This window comes from Thalassophryne amazonica, chromosome 20, assembly GCF_902500255.1.
Source record: "Thalassophryne amazonica chromosome 20, fThaAma1.1, whole genome shotgun sequence".
NCBI classification, from domain to species: domain Eukaryota; kingdom Metazoa; phylum Chordata; class Actinopteri; order Batrachoidiformes; family Batrachoididae; genus Thalassophryne; species Thalassophryne amazonica.
The window spans coordinates 67511905-67527477 of record NC_047122.1 but is presented as its reverse complement, the minus strand read 5'-3'; the positions used below and the strand labels follow the sequence as shown (position 1 = coordinate 67527477).

The following is a 15573-nucleotide window of genomic DNA, read 5'->3' as shown; positions in this document are numbered from 1 at the left end:
ACACACACACATAAAGAAAAGTGGTGGGCTTCCACCTAATAAAAAATAAGGTCTCTATTGCAACACGGAACAAGAAGGCTTTAAAAAAAACTTCAAGTTAAAACTGAATATTTATCCCGTTTCAAATAAAGTATTGATAAATACACTACATGTATCCTAAAAATACTGGGATATATGTTTTGGTCTATATTGTGCTCAGCTTGATCTCCAGGGAAACTCCAGGCAAGAACAAATAAATATCTATTTACTTTATAGCAGGGAGAATATAATTAATGTGTGTGTATCAGGTTTGGGGTGTGTGTCATCACGACGGCGGCTCCATTTCATGATGTCAGTCAGTCATCACCGGTAGACGATGGAATCATCCAACTGTGCAAACACCTTCAGCCATTCACCTCTGAGGCCGTCGGCTCAGAGACATGAATGTCACTGAGGAGGCACCTAAATGAATCTCTGAACAAGTATGATACTTTCACCACGTACAGACACGATGATGATGACAACTGACGCCACTGACAGATTTAGTCCATGAGCCAGTCACAAATTTTGACCTAATCGGTACAACTTAAGGGGAAAAAAACGACACTTAGAATCCAGCCTCAGTGTATCATGGCCAACACAAAAATGTATGATAGTCTGGAGTTATGGGGTAAAAACAGCAAAAATGGTGTCAAAAGCCAATTTCAGTTTGTACAGGGGTCAAAAGTTAAAGTTGCTCCAGTTTCAGCAAAAAAATGATGCAAATTATTGGTTGAAATAAACGGATCAATAAATGGAATAGTTTTGACTGTGTCGAATGCTTTGCTTTGTCTCCAAAGTAAAAGGTCAAACAAGGTCAACATCCATTGGATTCTATGACATGTGACATATGTTGCCCTGTAACATGATAACTAAGCATGACAGATGGTGCAAACTATTCCTTATTAGAACCCCATTAACCCAAACAATAATCTGCATCATTTTTACTGGAATTCTTTGTCACCATTTTTGCTGTTTTGACCCCATAACTCCAGAACATTCCATCATAGATAAGCCAAACTATCAGACAAGTAATGTGATATAGTTTTCAACATGATTGGAGCATTTTTAAAGTTTGACCTCTGTGTAATTCTTCATTGACCCCTACCTGGCTGCAGCTACCACCCTGGGATGGCTATCATATACTTTTGTGTAGGCCATGATACACTGAGGCTGGATTCCAAGTGTCGTTTTTATTCACCCTGGCCCCTGGACTAATTGGAGCTTCCTTTTGATGGTGGACAATCACAAAAACCCGGACACCCCGACTCCTCCCACAAACACAATCAACTCAGCTCCGTCCACTACAGCACATCTGAGAGAGAACTACAGTTACAGTCACTCACATATTTGCACAGAAGCGTGTCAGGTGAGGCACGACTCCTGACTGAGCTCAGCACGAGGCTTTTCACCTTTTTTTCCTTCCTTCAGGTGTTTTTTCTTCTGTGTTCTGAGCAGCAGCGGGAGAGAGACTGAAGCGGCGAGATGACACAGATCTAATGAGATGTGTGATCACAGCCTTTCTTCACATCTCTCAGACATCCCAGAAGATTCCTCTGCTGCCCGTTCCCTGAACATGTTTGAAAGGTTGTCATGTTTCAGCAGCGAGGACTCAGACGTGTGCTCCAGCACAGGCTTTTACTTTAGAAATTATTTGCTTCTAGGAGGGGAAACCATCAGTGCTGGACAACTACAAATGTCAATATCCCCGAGCGCCCGCTCCACTGCATGCAGTCTGAAACAGGTCATTTTACTTTCATTAATAAATCTGATTGGGCAGAAATATGTTTCCATCATTACTTTCATTAGTGTTAATCAGACGTTATCAGACTGTCCCTGTTTGTCTGCAGACACGAGACGTCTGAACGTGGTGGACAGATTGTGCTGGAAACGATCTGGTGTTTCCTGCTTCATGAAAGACTGGAACAAACTTAATAAGGTTGAGCCATTAAAAAAGAAGATGATGATAATTTAAACTCCACACGGATGAATCAGTCTGTTACACTGCAAAATACATGTGACCACAGCGTTTGCTGTTTTTAGTACCAGTACTGATGAAAACACTGGAAACTGGCAACAAAAAAGAAAAGAGAGGAAGAGTGGAGCCGGCGAGGGTGTGAAGTGCAACTGTGAAAGTGAACTTGTGTTGTCCTCAAAAGCTGAGGAAAGCGTTGCTCCAAAAGGGAATTTAGCCAGCGCTTATAGCTGCACTGATGCTAACAGAATGATAAATAAAAAAGAGCAACACAGACGTGTCATGTGTTTAGTGTCATAGTAGGTGGTGATGAAGTCTGGAAATTATATCTATTGCAAAAGAGTGGTGCTCTAAAGATGGTATATGGTGCACTAGCCGTGTAAGTGGAAGCCAGCTCACTTTGAAAATCAATAACTGAAGATGTCAACCAATACCTGATGCTGATGTTGAAGACCAGAGAATATTCACAATTGGATCTGAACAGTTAAAGAGAGGCCATATTGGAACTCTGTGCTTCTCTGCCTAACCCAAACATGGCAGCCTTATCAGCTACCGAAGGTTAAAATGCCCCGTTTGTTTTCCTTCAGAAGGATTTCAACGGCCTTGGTGAAGCATCTGGCTCCTTTTCATTTGCCCTCCCCTAGAGTCTGCGGTCATCAAGGCCACTCCAGACTCGACACCAGGGGTGGCCAAGTTTGGTCCTCGAGAGCCACATTCCTGACACTCTTAGTTGTCTCCCTGCTCCAACACACCTGAATCCAATGAAAGGCTCCTTTCATTGGATTCAGGTGTGTTGGAGCAGGGAGACAACTAAGAGTGTCAGGAATGTGGCTCTCGAGGACCAAACTTGGCCACCCCTGCTCTACAAATACACGGACAGAGACTGACACGAACTCATCTGCACACATGACACACGCCCCCCCACCCCTACCCCTTCCCTTGTGTTTCTGTCCCAACACTACCCCCACCCCCACCCCAGCCTCCGCTCTGCCACTCCCCCTGAGATTGGCCGTGCAGCAGAAATGCTGCTGCAGCCCCAACACACTCATTGCCTCAATTCAGATGACAGACTGTTTCAGAGTTTAGCGTACATAAACAAATCAAATGTATATGTGCGGTTGTTTTAATTCTGATGTGTGCCATTATTACATTCGACTAGTAATAATTGTGGATTAATTGCTGTATTTTTGTTTGAGGTAATTGGTTGTGAAGATGAATTGCCCTTTTAGGGATCAATAAAGTTGTTTGAATTTTGAATCTTGAACCTATATTGATCAAAAGGCAATCACATCATCTCTTACATACCAGCATGTAGCATGGTAAACAATAAGACGCTGGCATTCCTAGTTTTAGAGTTATCATGTCTTAAAGAATGCAGATACAGACAAAGATACATGTCCCACTGACTGACCTGCTGCATATATGGAAAAAATAAATAAATAAATACAGGCTAAGAAGGTGAGTTGTGGTCTTCAACAGCTTGCCTCCAGAAAAGATCACACACTCCTGCTCCACCTAGAAGTACTGCAGTTACTGTGAGGGCTGTAGAGCAGGTAGCTGAGTGGATCAGGAGCTAGTCTGCCAACATGTAGATGTGGGTTTGAATCCTGCTCATGCTACTTGTTTCCTTGGACTACTTGGTCTCAGTCCACCAGCTGGAAGTGGGCACCAACCTGGTTTGGACTGGCGTCCCATCCATGAGGAATCATAGACTTTCATCCACTTGACACCAGAGGATCTGCAAATCAGGTCTGGCACAAACAGGCCTCAGGGTTTATATAAGATTAGACAAGCATTAGGCGGAGTCAGGCCAAGATGGAGACATGTGGCGCCGCCCTGCTGGAGCTTCAGTGCAGCACTTCAGAAACCCTACAGGTGACGTGACAGAGGGTTTATCTGGTGAGTTACAGTCTGTGGAAAACACCCACAGCAGGGCACACGAAGCGTCCGTCCTCTCGTCCCGTCAATTATCACATAAAAACCCTCTCTGTTTGTTTCAATTAACTGTGTTTCAATATGCAACAAAAACCAGCTCGTTACCCCGAACGAGGCCGACAAAGAGCTGTCTGCATCGCCAAACACCAGACGCGCTGAGTGGACGTTCACCAGGGTCACTTACAACAACACGGCACTCAGCAATTAGCGCACTCCTCAGAGAGCTGTGAAGGACGAGTGGCAGAGGCCTCTTGGAAAAAAATATTTAAATTACAAACACACACACAAAACAGAGTCAAACCGCTCAAGAGTCAGACTTTACCTTCAAAACAGATGAGGAGTGATAAGTGGTTCTCAAAAAGCCATTTGCTAACATGACATCAAGCACTTCAAAGCAAAGGAGACCTCAACCTCACTTCATGTTGTCCTGACGGCCATGTGGGCTAAAGGAATCGAACCACATCTGGGCCTGTCACAGCAACGCATTCTGCCGAATGATATACTGTCGAAGAAAATATTGTGACAACCAACAATACTGTAATATTGTGACACAATGAAGGTTTTTCATGGACATACATACAGCTGCCTTTGTATATATGATTATTATTATCAGTGTAATCATCATTAGTGTAGCACATTTTAACCTTATACAGAAAGTATTTTCCAAAATAAAATACATTAAAAGACAATAGTTTAATGAACCCTCTCATTTCTTCGGGCATCATGATGGTTTTGAATCTGGCACAATTACGAAATTACATATTGTCATCAATGTCGCCATCACTTTTTGTTCTTCTTTCAGCTGCCCCCATAGAAGTACAGGGTCACCATAATGGACCCAATCCGGATCCACATTGGGATTTACACCAGATACCGTTCCTGATGCAACTCCAGTTCTTCCCTGAGAAACACACACAACTCCTGGTCTTCCTCAGTGGTCTCCCAGCCAAGTACTACTCCATACTGACCCTGCTTAACTTCTGAGATCTGATGGGATCAGACCTACACTGAGCGCAATGGATGTTAAATATTGATCTATATTAATATAAAAAAAATACTGTGATAATATTTTTACTAATTATTTTTAGTACGTGTAAATGTGTCGAAAAGTGACGCACTGCCATAATCACAGTCAGCAGGTCCGTCTCATGCCCCGTACGCTGCAGGAGCCCAGCCTCCTTTGGACAAATCAAATATTTTTATGCCATTTAAGGCCACATGTCAACACATAAAAATGTAATGCCTTGTACTTGTAAAGTGTTTTCCAAAGAAGCGTTAAACATCCAAATGTTCTCACATCATTGGATGGGTGGACTTGGTGTTGATGGTTAAATGTGATAACTGGTACAATGGAGTGGAAATGTCTTGAACGAGGACAGAGACGGGTCATCAAATCAATCAAACTCAATGGGAGCCCAAACTCTATCCCAGTGGGCTACCTGCTCTCCACATTATGACATCACGGACTGTGAAAAAGAAATCAGAACAAGACTAAAACTAACCCTGGTGATAATCCTTATGGTAACACCCCCCCCCCCCTCCCCCCAACCCCCATGGCCTATCAAAAGCTGCTGCCGGGTTATTTTTGGGTCTGACCCCATGCAGAGCTCAGACAGGGTACAACACCTACTCTGGCGGGTATTCTGTCTCTGAACATGTGGCTGTACTCGGACCTTAGTGTCAGTAGTAACTGACTCCTCCGATTGATTAAATGACCCCGAACACATGTTGATGCACTGAACGATATCAAAGGACCGTCTCTGCTGATGTGTCCAAACCACGTCGTCCACCTAAAGCCAACACACAACTTGGAAATGTGCTCTCCACCTGCATCACAACACGGGTCAGGAAGTGCAACCGATCCGACCTGAAAGACCAAATGCCGTGAGGACCGCTCAGGATGCTCTCGCCTCATGACTGCCAGACATCAGCTCTGTACGACGTCACGCTTGCAGCAGTGTCACCGTCTGCAGCGACTGCTGTTTGGTTGCTAAAAATGGTGCACAGAAGGCATCCTCAAGCTGCCAGTCACCCACGTTTTCCTTTACGCCAAGAAAAAAGAAACACTTCATCTTACGCAATATTCCATCAGACGACTGATGTTACTGCAGTATTCAACATTTACAACATTACAACAGCAACTCCTGCCACATAACAGGCAGCATTTGGAAAAAAAAAAAAAACAATACCGCTAACTTTATTTTACTGACCTTTAACTTTATTATGCCTGATCTGGAGAACCGGTGTGTTTGTAAAGAACAGGCGCAGAAAAAGTTCCTGTTTGAGCGAGTGAACTGGGTGAGTGTGTGTGTGTGTGTGTGTATTTTTGTACTAGGTTGCCTGGCAAATCTTTTTAAAAAGCTTGTAGAGATGACAAGAGACTCCCACAAAGTCAGATGTATGTATGTGGTTTGTGTACTTGTTTCTCGAGCAGAAGGTTCTCGGTTCAAAACCCACCTCCCTGTTCACCACGTCATTCGGAGTTGCGTCGGGAAGAGCATCATGGAGACGGATCTGCTGTGACCCCGAGTGGAAAAAAGGAGAATCCAAAGGAACTTTACAGATCAATGTACCACATTAAGTTTCAGGGTCTTTTTTACTACTTTGGGAGGTTTTGTGTCTTATATACTCAAAAATCACAAGTTTGTTATTAGAAATAAAAAATTACAATGAATATTTATATAGTGTTTTCCAAGGAATCAAATCACTCAACAAAATAAACAGCAATAATAAATGAATAAAACAACAGTAATTAAAAAGAATATACTGCAATAGTGCACAAAAATCCCAAAGTAAAGAGCTGAAAATACAGAAGAAAATGGTGAATTATTCCTCTTCAAGAGCCAAAAAAAAAAAAAAACACAACTACAGGTGTGACTTATACAGTATACTCCAAAAAATACAATATGTATGTGTGTGGTATGCCTGGCAACCCCCCACATATACACACACACACACACACACACACACACACACACACACACACACACACACACACACACACACACACACACAGCCCACCTCTACACTAATTCCTGTAATTTGTTGTGTTTTGAGGAGGTTTTCCAAAAAGCTTCGGCAGTGACGGTGGGATGGAACCGATGCACTCGTTCAAACGTAACAATGAACAATATTTTAGTGTTTTGACAGAATTCTGGTCGTTGTGACAACGTAAGCTTTCGAAGGTTTTCCACCTGATGACCAACAGGAGAGTCCACCTCCATGTAGACGCTTCTGCAAAGACATTTACCACCCTGAAGACTCTGAAGGTCAAGAACACGGTGCGCAGGAAGAATGTTTTAAATGTTTATGTTCGTCCATGTGTCATGAAGAAAGCTCAGAGAGAGACTTTTATCTTTTTTGAAAATTACTGTTGAATTGATAAACATTGTTTTAACTTATACAAGTCAAAGTGATTATTGTGGAAAACGTTCTTCACCTTTCTGCGGCTCGGCTCAGGCAGCTGTCAGGAAGATGTTGCAAACTTTGTTTTCAATGTTTTAATGTGCATCTTAAAAAAAAAAGCAGAAGCTCCAGTTGATGTGCAGACTGTGACTCCTTCAGAATTCACTCTTCACTGGAAAAATGAGTAAATATACTGTAGTTTTTTTCTGGATTTCCCATAAATATGCAGCAGCAGGAGAACTGTGTGTCAGCTGTGAACACACATCTCTGTTTTAGAGCACAAACTGTCCTTCAGACGAGTCTAACTGACGCCGTCTTCCTCCTCGGAGCCCTTTAAGAACTATGTGACCACGTGGACAGTGATGCACGCTGACTGGAACCTGCGGGGTTCTGGCACTGTCTAATAACAGCCCCGCCATAACGGGACAACGAGAAGCAGACAACAACGCACTGCTGCCTCCATCTGCAGGCTTGAGCACTTTTGTTCGTGGTTAAAGCTGCACTCAGCAGTGAGAATAAGAGTGGAACTGCATTAGAGAACTTCATCAAGACCAGAAGAGTTCCACCCGTGCCTCCATCAATCCCATCATTCTGTGACACTCATCCAGAGTAATCCACACCTCTTTTCCTGACGACACGTCGTCCAGCTCCTCTCAGACAGCAGACGTCACCTCCCTACACCTGACATAATCTGAGGTACAGACACCCGTGTGCTTTAAGCACAACTCAATATTCTAAGCGACAGGTGGTCACATCGGAAGGCTGATTCTTAGACATGTTTAAGGACAAATAAATGTCCCTGGACACTCTGCAGGACAAGTGAGGCCCTGCAGAGTGTCCAATACATGGGCGTGACACATGAAGTCCTTCTTGTCTGAATGAGTCTAAAAAATTGATCCTACAGAGACGCCCTGGTGCCCGAGCTCATCCCTGAACTCCGTCTATGCCTGAAAAGGCAAGAATGACACAAACAGCAAAAACAAGACTTAGTAAACCGTTCGTACGCACACCTGCAATAAAATCCTAATTAGAATTTACACACTACTTTGAACTGTGTACAGATGGTTCTGCCTCAGGTTCCACCCTCTACATGCCCACATTCAACCACAAACGGTCAATGCAAAAAACACCTCATTAATATTCAGCATGACGATTGAAACATGTATGTCTCATGGCATCCAAGAGGAAGAACAGGAAAAGAAAAGTACCTGAAACTGAAATCAAGGTGCCTGAGTGAGATTACAGCAGAGGAATTCCAAAAAAACAACAAAAAATGAATAAAGTGAGCGATAAACACTATAAAACATTTTACCACAAGAACCAGCATGAAACATTACAAATAACAGAATAACTGGACAATTATGTAGTGTTACAGTTGTCTCAGAATCCTCTTCTGTAATGTCACTCTTAAGATGAAATCTCTCCTAATAAAATTTGAGGAGTGAAACGAACTTGGGCCTATTTTTAATATAAAATTGCGGGAGGAAAACGATTTGTTTCACACCTGTACATAGTCGTGCCCAACAATATATTTATATTATTAAATGTGAGGTTTAGATCTGTTGAACATTCACTCTAAAACAATTATGGCTAATGTTCACACCCAACAGTATTTCTTAAAATGTCTGATAACACAGGTGAATAAGACACGATTACACTGAAAACTTCCTCTTTAGAAATGCAAATGTACAAAGTTGCAGCTACAAAGACTTAAATTTTTAAAAGCATTCGATGGAACGCGAACATCAACTGCAGTTCTCGTCATCGTCTCTCTGTCAGCCCATTGACTCAGCGACCCCTTCAGGCGTGAATGTGCGTTGAATCACACAGAATCCCACAGCGGTGATTACGAGGGAAAACTGTCCCACTGTGTGGACGGTTCCCGTAAGAAGGTGAGCGGTCTGTGGACAGAATGGACGTTTTTGTCTCTGCATGGACCCACGCCGTCTCACCTTCCTCAATCAATCAATCAATCAATTTTTTTATATAGCGCCAAATCACAACAAACAGTTGCCCCAAGGCGCTTTATATTGTAAGGCAAGGCCATACAATAATTATGTAAAACCCCAACGGTCAAAACGACCCCCTGTGAGCAAGCACTTGGCTACAGTGGGAAGGAAAAACTCCCTTTTAACAGGAAGAAACCTCCAGCAGAACCAGGCTCAGGGAGGGGCAGTCTTCTGCTGGGACTGGTTGGGGCTGAGGTAGAGAACCAGGAAAAAGACATGCTGTGGAGGGGAGCAGAGATCGATCACTAATGATTAAATGCAGAGTGGTGCATACAGAGCAAAAAGAGAAAGAAACACTCAGTGCATCATGGGAACCCCCCAGCAGTCTAAGTCTATAGCAGCATAACTAAGGGATGGTTCAGGGTCACCTGATCCAGCCCTAACTATAAGCTTTAGCAAAAAGGAAAGTTTTAAGCCTAATCTTAAAAGTAGAGAGGGTGTCTGTCTCCCTGATCTGAATTGGGAGCTGGTTCCACAGGAGAGGAGCCTGAAAGCTGAAGGCTCTGCCTCCCATTCTACTCTTACAAACCCTAGGAACTACAAGTAAGCCTGCAGTCTGAGAGTGAAGCGCTCTATTGGGGTGATATGGTACTACGAGGTCCCTAAGATAAGATGGGACCTGATTATTCAAAACCTTATAAGTAAGAAGAAGAATTTTAAATTCTATTCTAGAATTAACAGGAAGCCAATGAAGAGAGGCCAATATGGTTGAAATATGCTCTCTCCTTCTAGTCCCTGTCATTACTCTAGCTGCAGCATTTTGAATTAACTGAAGGCTTTTTAGGGAACTTTTAGGACAACCTGATAATAATGAATTACAATAGTCCAGCCTAGAGGAAATAAATGCATGAATTAGTTTTTCAGCATCACTCTGAGACAAGACCTTTCTAATTTTAGAGATATTGCGTAAATGCAAAAAAGCAGTCCTACATATTTGTTTAATATGTGCTTTGAATGACATATCCTGATCAAAAATGACTCCGAGATTTCTCACAGTATTACTAGAGGTCAGGGTAATGCCATCCAGAGTAAGGATCTGGTTAGACACCATGTTTCTAAGATTTGTGGGGCCAAGTACAATAACTTCAGTTTTATCTGAGTTTAAAAGCAGGAAATTAGAGGTCATCCATGTCTTTATGTCTGTAAGACAATCCTGCAGTTTAGCTAATTGGTGTGTGTCCTCTGGCTTCATGGATAGATAAAGCTGGGTATCATCTGCGTAACAATGAAAATTTAAGCAATACCGTCTAATAATACTGCCTAAGGGAAGCATGTATAAAGTGAATAAAATTGGTCCTAGCACAGAACCTTGTGGAACTCCATAATTAACTTTAGTCTGTCCGCCTTGATCCTGATCAAGGCGGCAGCATGTGCTTGAAATTCCATGTTTGGGGGAGGGGGGGGGGGTGCAGCCTACCTTCTATTGAGTTAGGCCGCCCCCCACTCCCCACCCCCCCGGCTCGGCTGGGTTGCTGGGAAAGCGTCCACAAGGAGGCTGAGGTCACAACAGCCTAACGCAGCCGTCTCCATCTTAAAGGAACTGACACTGCTCTCGTCCCCTTACGAGTGTCTGTCCTCTACATGTCCTGAAGACAGTCACAGGACGTCCTCCAGGACCCGGCGGGTTGACGCACTTCAGCAGCAGCAGAAAGATAAAAGCAGCACATGGCAGCCAGCCATAGGTCACCAGAAAGGTCAACAGGCTGCACAGACGCAGCAGGTCAATACTCAGGAATAATGAATGACGAGCGTTTAGCCTGAAAAACGACTGCTACTGCCTTCAGCGTGGTGACGCCGCCAGTCAACAATCACATCAAGGAAAGTGAGGGACTTCATCAACAAATACAGTTCACGTCAGAATTATCAGCAGTCGTGAATCTTCGAGGCTGATTTTAGAATATTCAGGACTATGGTGACAATCTGTGTGGAACAACCTGAACACCTGATGTGCAGGGAAGGGATGAGTGAGGGAAGCCACCAAGACACATGTGACTGCTCATAGGCTTCTGTGCATGAGACTGTAGTCAGTGATACAGAGGAGGATTTTAGGCCTTATACTCTTATCGCCGGGTTTATATTTGTTTTTCATTTTATACTGGTGTGAAATATTACCAAATAAGTTCAACCAACCTACCAACTGATGATGCAACACAGAGAAGTCGCAGCATGCTGGTTTCTCCTGTCACAGAAACCTGTTGTGTCTTGGTGGCTTCCCTCACTCAATTTTTTTGAGAACTGCCTTCTTCAGGCAGATTTGCAACCGCATGCCAGACTGTTTGTATTCTGTAATAAATTTCCAAATTACAAAGGTATATAAAAAAAAGGATAATATGATTAAACTTTCAACTTTGATGCATGAGATTAAAAAAACTGGATTTATTCTGCTTATTTAATAGCAGCCATTCTGCAGCAAAGACCTGAACAACTCAAAGGACAAACAGTTTAATTTATCTGTCTCTCGACCGGGCTCCATGTAAAGAATCATCTTATCATCACATGCGTCGTGGAAACTAGGAGCAGGTGTGGTTGAAGGCACATGTAGTTTGAAATAAGCTTATTTGTCTGTTTGCCTCTTTTCCACAGCGTACGTCTGCCGGACGTCAAGACCGCGAATAACAAAACTGTGAAACTGATCATTTACTTTAAAGTCATCAAAGGGTACCACTAATTGTTTTATTTCACTTCATGCAATCATTTATTGTTGTTGTTCATTAATATTGGACATTTTATTAATTTTTTAACATAACTAAAATATTTTTTATATATATGACTATTAAACAAAATGTTCTGGACACTGTATTGGACCGTTGAGACTCTCAGGTTACCAGCTGATTTATGCTTCTGTCCTCACTGATGGTCATGAACTTTGGGTTGTGACTGAAACAATAAGATCACGGGTATACAGGCAGCCACTGCTTCTTCACGTCAAAACCAGCCAGCTGAGGTGGTTCAGGCATCTAGTGAGGATGCCCCCTGGTGGTCTCCCTGGGAAGGTCTTCCAGGCACATCTGACTGGGAGGAGGCCCCCAAGAAGACCCAGGACACACTGGAGGGATTTTATCTCACAGCTGGCTTGGGAACACCACAGGATCCCCCAGGATTTGGGCCAGAATAAGGAAGTGTGGGACTGCTGGTCTACTGGCATCGTGACCTGGACCCAGATGTGATCGTGATTCTTTAATGGAGAAAAACCTTTGATGCAGGATGAAGATAAGCGGCTCAGACGATAAAGCATTTACCTTACAGCATGCAACCTGTGTTCCTCTGTATGACATCATCACACAGCCTGATTTACAACGCAGCTCAGGACGGGTGAGACCCAAAGGACCTTTACTTCAGATGATGAAGTATTAGGTGATACATACACGTCATCTTCCCACCATGCAGCGACACGGACATACGGCAGATATTTTATGTCTCCACACTGCAAACCTGAGAGCAATTTAAGTTACTGTTTAACTCTAAACACTTTGTTTATTGCTCTTCATGATGTCATAATCCAAAGTCCAATTAAAGCTTCTCTTTGTTCAAAAAAAGAGAACTTGCCACAGTCTGGTGGAACATTGGCGTCCCCTTGGCTTTGTCCATTCACTGGGGGTCCTCAACACTCAGGCACCAGTGTGCTGGCTCACACCCAGAAAAACGCACCTCATGGCCAAAATATCACAGCTTGTGTTTCCTCACAATACAAGTGAAATTTCTCAACTTCATCCCCTGAAGCAACCATTTGTTTGAGAGAAAGTCATTCCGGCAGTACCCAAGGATCCACTGAAGAAACTTAGTACCAGATCACTGGTTAGTCTCCAAGTCTCACAACCAGACAGGAAACAGGGGACCATTCAGACTTGGACCTTTGTTCTTCTGCAAAGACACTGGCATCAATAAGCACCTCTGTCCAGTGAGCACACAACTCCATAAACTGTTCCCAGGTGTCACCAAGTCACAAAGGCCGAGGACCCCAAGACATGAAGGTCACTTTCACCACATACAGATCTGATGGCCAAGTCCAGGAAGTCACTGAAGGCCTCGCCTGAAATCAAGTCTTGATCCAGGACGACTGCAAAACCACATGCCAAGATGATGGCATCGTATAAACATACTGTAGATCAAAGTCAAGCCAAACTTTAAAAACACTCTGAAGTTATTCTGAAGCCCAAAATATTTCACCAAGTCCAGTGAAAATCAGTTCAGCAGAATTTTTAATAACAAACAAAGGATATTCCAAAGAGGCCACGTACCAATAAGTGTGTACTGTGTGTGTATACACACACACAGTACACACTTTCCTGCCCTGCCTACCTCCACCAAAAAAAAACTAGAGCACCGCACTCTTAGAGCGCAAACCTCCACCAGCACCAGTTTCCAATTCCACAAAAATTTACCTTGGAAATCATTTTCAAGGTCAAAGTCCTAGATGTGATCAAATGTCAGCAGGATGCATTTAGTTCATGCACTTGAATCAAAGCTTTTTTTTCTTTGTGGTTTTGTCAGGGTTTCTCTTTTTTTTCAGTTTTCAGATTTTTCAGTTTCTGAATTCTTTTTCATATAATTTTCACAGAACATTAGTTTTGTGCACAGTGTGTCGTTGCTTTTTGTCACTTGGTTTCTGACTGATAACTGGAAGACAAACAGGCTTAAAATTGGAACCTCCATCCAGTTTTAGTGGTGAAGGTAAATCCAGAAGAGAAAAATGAGAGTGACTGAGGCACTTCTGACTGAGATATAATGCAAAATGTACATCAAATGGGCTTTTCAATATTATATTCAAATGTCCACAAAATGCACAATCTAGATCAGATCCAGATCAAACTTTGTCAGTTGATAAAGGATACCATCCTACATAACACTCTCAAATATGAAAGAAATCTGATGTTCTTTGACAAAGTTATACATTTTTGAATATGCGATCAATGTTAAAGGATAGGGATTTTCAAGTATTCCAAGATTTTTCCTGAGTTTGACCTTTGACCTATGACCTTGAAAATTTAATCAGATCTTGCCTATCGGGATATGAATCCTCTGTTAAAAAATATAATAATAATAATTATATATGAAAATTTGTGGGTTACAGTCTGTTCACAAACAAACAGGGGTGATCTATGACCTCTGCCAAATAAATCTATCAACCAAAAAGCAAACACAACTGTCCAGCCTGCAAGAGAAAAGGATGTAGTTCAGCTTCCCACCTTATGCAAATTCCATGTGATTACGTCATCAGGTGACATTTCAAAGCCAAAAGCAACTTTAGCTCAGATTTTCTTGGCAGCACTGAACCCCTGAGAGTCTCATGCGACCTATGAATGTTTTTATGACTGTTTCCTTCACTCCACCGATTCTTAACATTAACGTCAGACCATGGACCGGGTCACAGTGAGATCGGTCCAGGGTTTCTCGATTCACTGTCATGGAATCTTTGACTTTAAAACCGATTTCCGCTTCATATCGGTGAATAAAACCCTGTTGCTCATTTTTTTATTTAACTTCGTGGATTCTGACTGTTTCTGGTTGGTTTTCCGATCAACAGATGGTCAGAGTTTTGCGCACATCACCTTTAATCTGAAGCCCTTAATCCAGATCATGACCAGGATTTCCATTTGCTGTCCACCTCAACATAAAACTGTGCCATTCCAACATCCTCCACTTATTCTGAGCACATCACGGTGGGACTGTCTGCTCCACAGTGAGGTCCTCCTACCTGTGGAGCAGCAGAACAGGTGGCAGCGCGTGCGCCCAAACTCGGACACTCACCGCCACGATCAGCGCGCTCGACGCGGAAAAACCGAGGTGTCCGAAGTTGGAACTAACCGCCGACCACCATCTTCTGCGCCGACCAAGGAGAGAGAGAGAGAGAGAAGGTGCAGAACGTCAGGGAGCCTGTCTATGCAGCTCCTCACACGGCCGCAGGTTCCGCCGCACGCTGGACTAAACAGGACTCGGATCAGCGGCGCCCCGCGGCGCGCTCGCAGCGGCGGCGGAGAGGAGCGTCAAGCTGCACGCACTTACACAAGCGACGCAGGAGAGGCAGGGGATGTTGACTTCAAAATAAAAGTACACCAGTTGTGAACATAGGTTCTTGGTCAACGTCGCCAGGTCTTGCCTTGGCTCGGACTTGATATCGGGGGTCTTGTCCTCACCCCTACCGCTTTCATTTTGTTCTCCAAGAACATATTTACTGATTATTGTTTCTGATGTTCTTCTCCCTCAACTCTTTATGGAATCTGCTGCTAAAAT

The 15573-nt window shown here is 43.2% G+C and overlaps 1 protein-coding gene across 2 annotated transcripts in view; it reads right to left on the bottom strand.

The window, feature by feature from the left end:
• pkib (protein kinase (cAMP-dependent, catalytic) inhibitor beta) overlaps positions 1-15198 on the bottom strand; it is a 30235-nt gene extending 15037 nt beyond the window's left edge. The window contains exon 1 of one of the 2 annotated variants that reach the window (XM_034161257.1): positions 15038-15198. The gene's annotated coding sequence lies outside the window, so the exon portion shown is untranslated. The remainder of the gene's footprint in view (positions 1-15037) is intronic. The other variant, XM_034161258.1, reaches the window with a different exon arrangement.
• Between the last annotated feature and the right edge of the window lie 375 nt (positions 15199-15573).